Here is a 5,375-nt window from a genome sequence, read left to right as displayed (position 1 = left end):
TTCATGCAACGTCAACATTGCATTTGAGGTCCCTGTAAATGTAATTGATGCTGGTATCCAGCTGCATTCCCCAGACATGTCACCATTGTACGGAGCTACATTAGGATAAGGGAAAGCCATCAGCCCAAACGTTTTGAAAATTATAAATATTTATATATAATAAGAAAAATGTTAACAAGTGATGTTAAGTATTAGTTAAACAATTAATTTTTTTTTATCAAAATACGTAAAATTATATCGTTAATGATTTTTTTATGTTTTTCTATGAGGCTATGATATTCATAATAAATAATTTTTTTTTAGTTTTTTAAGTAATACCTTAAGATACTAATTAACAAGACTTGTATAATAAAAGTTTTGGATTATATTTTTAATATTTTCAATTGTTTTTAATGAAAATCAGAATCCTATTTATTGCTTCTCTTTTTTATTAATCTATCAACGTCCAATCATTTCAAATATCTTTTACAATGAACAAAAATAGAGAAAGAAATTCAATTCGATTCAGATCATTAATATTTAGTTTAGCTCAAAATTTGACTTGAGTTCAACATGAACCTTTTTTCAAGCTCAAAATCGACTCGGTTTAAGTTCGTAAATAATTTGATTTAGCTCGTTAGCTTGAATCACATGAATCAAGGATCAAATTTTTTAAATTCCATATATTTCAAAATTTCAATTTATTAATAAATTTTAGATAAAATGTTTATTTATTTGTTTAAGAAGACAAAATTAAACTTATTCTATTAGCTTGATAGAACTACAAGGTATGACAATAAAAAAACATAATTACAATCAATATTTGCATAACTACCACACCCTACATACATAAAATAGTAGAAATTAAATCCAATCAATAATATAAATTATATCTATATACACACATATATATTCAGCCAATTCATAAACCAAATCAAAATAAACGAGTCAAATTATGCTCAAGTTCGAGTTCAACGAGCTTATTATTGTAGGAAAAAGGTGTTCAAAAAACAAACATTGTGAAATAAAATGATCTATTTTGTATTTAAAAAGTATACCTGTTGATGAGCTCTTAAAGCATAAAAATTCTTGAAGACTTTGCGTGTATCTACACCGAGACTGACCTCTATTTGTCAATAACTTTAACGAGCGGAAAAATAAAAATAGAGAAGTGATATTGAGATATTTTTAACGTGCAACTTAAGACTCTGTTTATAATACGCTAAGGATACCAAATTTCTGGTCAAATCAAAATCATTATTCATAATATTTTTTTTAAGCTATATTATTTTCTATTACCTTAGCCATTTAGCAATTAAAATTGAAATAATAATTGACCAAGTCAAACTTGTATCTAGCCGCATTTTTAACCCAAATTCCAAATACAAAATCATACATGTTTGTTTCTCTTCTTTTACCAAATCTTTCATATTATTTATATTTTCAGTGCCAGCAAAAATATAATAATATTTCACCTTTTTGAAATCAATTAATCATGTGATCATATTAAATTCTCTAATTTAATTAATAATCAAATATTAAAACAATTTCTTTAATAGAGATTAAAACACTCGTTTGTGTGTGACCCCGTAGGTTCAATACTAAGCCGATAATATATTAATACAATTAATATACTAATTAAGGTAGGCGTCTAACAACACTCCTTAATGTCCGAATAACATGAAGTAGCATTTTATTTTCAAGAACCATTAGAAGAGTAGTATAATAATTTCTTCCATCTTTGCCGCTCTGGGTTAACTCTAGAGTATGATATTACTGTCAAACCCTTTTGAGTTAGCTCATAATGACTTAAGAAACTCATTTCTTTTTTCACTTAATCAGGATATAATTTTATTCATAGAGCTCAAACTCATTACCAAGAGTTATGGATTCCTTCTTGATTAATGGTATTTAATTATTATGACAATCTCATGTCAAAGAAAGTTATTATACCTCTTCTTGAGAATTTTTTATTGATAATTTATGGTAAATTTTAACCATTAGAAAATTTCAATTGAGTCAGTTCAATAATCACATCAACATGTGACTCATCTATATATGTAAATTAACAAATGAGATCTATTAATATTTATCCAATAAATACTATCACATATATATTAATCTATCCGAATTATTGATATCTTATTTACAATAATCCTATGATCAAGAACAATTTAGATTAAAATTAGAACAAACTTGTTTTTCATTATCATAATCTCTACTATAATAATAAGTATTTAATTTTATTCAAGGACATTATTAAATGAACCATTTAATCAAATAGTGAAATATGATGATGAAAATAAAATAATACTTTATTATTAAAATTAGAATTAATTACATGATAACTTGAATCGTAATCTCTGACTATTTTGGATTCATTACTACCCCAAAATATAGTTGGGGGCCAATCACAAGAAAGGGTTAAGGAAAAATGATAAGAAAAAGAAAGAAAAATAATTATTTTCAAACGTGTATGAGAAAATTCTTTTATTATTAAAAATAACTAAGATTTATGGCATTTGTTAACATAATTTATAAAAATTAAAAGAAAAAATGTTAATTTTTTGCATGATAAAAATAGACACTGGATTGAAACGCTACAATGAATTATTTTCAATACAACAATATAAAAAGATAAAATTCTTAAAAATTATAGAAATGAGAGGTGAAAAAAGTTACCAAGAGACATATAACTCTTTATTAAGACATGTTTTGATTGAAATATTATAAAATATTAGTTCTAATTTTTACTTAATATTATAAGATTATATATATATATATATATATATATATATATATATATATATATATATATATATATATATATATATATATATATATATATATATATATATATATACACACGTATATATTATGAAACTATTTTATTGAGCATTGGATCTAATACAGTGACAATATATTACTTTAATCAATTTTGGGCCATACACATACGTGTGATTAAACATGACAAAGAAATATTTGAAATTGAAATAAATCACATGCAATAAAATTTTTATTTTGTAATAGTTGAGTAAAAATAAAAAACAAATATAAAAGAAATAATACCACCTAGCCCACAAGCTCCTTAATTTTTATGACATCACTGCTTCCACTACTGTGTGCAATTAAAAAACAAAAAAGAGAAGCCAAACTATAGAATCAAATTTGCAATTAAAAAACAAAAAAGAGAAGCCAAACTATAGAATCAAATTTGCACTTCTCAGCTTCCATGCCTACTCTTAAGTTACCACTTGAACAAAACCCGTGGTGAAAACCTTAAAAGGTTGATTGGACACAAACAGGAACTAATTTACTAATTGCGAATACCAAGTTCATAATATGACTAAATTTAACAGCTAGTTTCCCTTAAGTTCATAATATTGAAATTCAACATCTAATAGATCCATATAAATTAAGTTCAAAATAAAGAAATCACTTATGAATATAGAGTCTATTATGAATATAGAGTCTAAAATGACAAGCAAAAGCATCAAGAAGATTTATTAGACAATTAATCATGTTTTACTAAGAAAATTATGAATATATTATGTTTTTTCCTTTTCAATAAAGATATCTTTATCTTTATATATTTATGACATTAATTAGGAACATATCAACTACTCGTATTATGAATATATATTGTTTCCTTCTATTTAAATTTCAGGAAATTTTATTATTTTCTTATATATAGAGAAATAATATATACTCAAAGAAAAAAAAATATTATTGAATTAAAAATCAAGGTTTTCTCATTTTTTTAATCAACGAGTAATTGAATTTTATCTCAACCGCTCGATATTCTTTCGAATCAACGTATGTTCCATCAACGAGTCCATCATTGACCTCTCATGACAAATGGTACCATGTTTTACAATGTTACGTCTCTGCAATTTGTATTTTTTTTTTAGTACTGCAATTCATATATGATTATGAATTAACTTAATAAATTATATTTAAAGAATAATATAATTTATTAAAAATAAGTTTAATGAGTAGTATATAATGTCTTTTTTATTTTTCATTCTTATTATTTTTTTAATATTGAAAAAGTAATAAGAATAAAAAGTGTTAAACTTTTTATCATCTTGGTGACTGATGGACACCGAGTTATTTTTACAATTGTAATTTTTTTTACATTATTATACAATCAAAATTTATTATTCATATAATTTTAAAAATATTTATTATAAAGTCAACAAATGTGTTTATTGATTTTAATCATATACAATATATTTTATTTATTAGACATAAACAAATTTATTATAAAAATCAACAAAGAGTACTTATTGATTTTAATTACATATAACATTTATTTATTAAACATTATTCCTTTATTTTACGAAAATTAATTGTGTTCATCGTACTTGTGATTTAAAAAATCTTAAACTTTTTTTTCTTACAAAGTAAATTTGAGGTCTAATTCGAATAATAAGAAGAGATATAAGATTGGTTATATGATCAAAAGAGAAAATACAGGAAAAAATATTGGGGGTTTGAATTAATTTCCTCATCAACAATAAGCTTTATTAACACAAATTGTAGCTAGGTTGATGAAAGTGAGCAATCATATACAAAATTCCTTTTTTAAGAATATTCTTAAAATGTATATGTACTACTAGAAAATGCGTTTTTCTACATCGATTGAAATGGGCATTCAAAGATAGTGCTTAACTATTTTTTATTGTAATGTAGTTGAAAGTTAAAAGTTTTAACAACTGTAAAAAAAATTGTCCATTGTTGAATTACATTAATTTCTATATCGGTGCCACCAAACCACCAATGTAGAAGGGTGGCTTTCAAAAATGGGGGTGACGTCAACAACGACCTCGTACTTTTGTGTTTTTAAAGTCGTTGGTGACGTCAGACCCGACGTAGTAACCTACGCTTTCTAAATCATTTCTTGCCTTAGAATTACATTGATTTCTACATCGGTGCCACCAAACCACCAATGTATAAGGGTGACTTTCGAAAATGGGGGTGACATCAACAATGACTTCCTACTCGTGCTTTCTAAAGTCGTTGGTAACATCAGGCCCGACATAGTAACCTATATTTTCTACATCGTTCCTTACGTCAACACTGATGTAAAAAACTGATTAACCTGCATAGTAATTAATAAATATCAGGTTAATTAATAATAATTTTTTATATATAATTACAAAATTATCTATATTAATAATAATGAATAAATAAAATAATATAATATTAAATAAACTAAAAACTGAGGATGAGTAATAAAAATTATCTATATTACTAATAATCAATAAATATAATAAAATAATATTAAATTAACTAAAACCTAACAATGGGTAATAAAAATTATCTATATTACTAATGATGAAAAAATATAATTATATAATATTAAATTAAGTAAAAGCTAACAATGAGTAATA

This window comes from Glycine soja, chromosome 14, assembly GCF_004193775.1.
Source record: "Glycine soja cultivar W05 chromosome 14, ASM419377v2, whole genome shotgun sequence".
In the NCBI taxonomy this organism is placed as follows: Eukaryota; Viridiplantae; Streptophyta; class Magnoliopsida; order Fabales; family Fabaceae; genus Glycine; species Glycine soja.
This window is presented reverse-complemented; position numbering follows the sequence as displayed.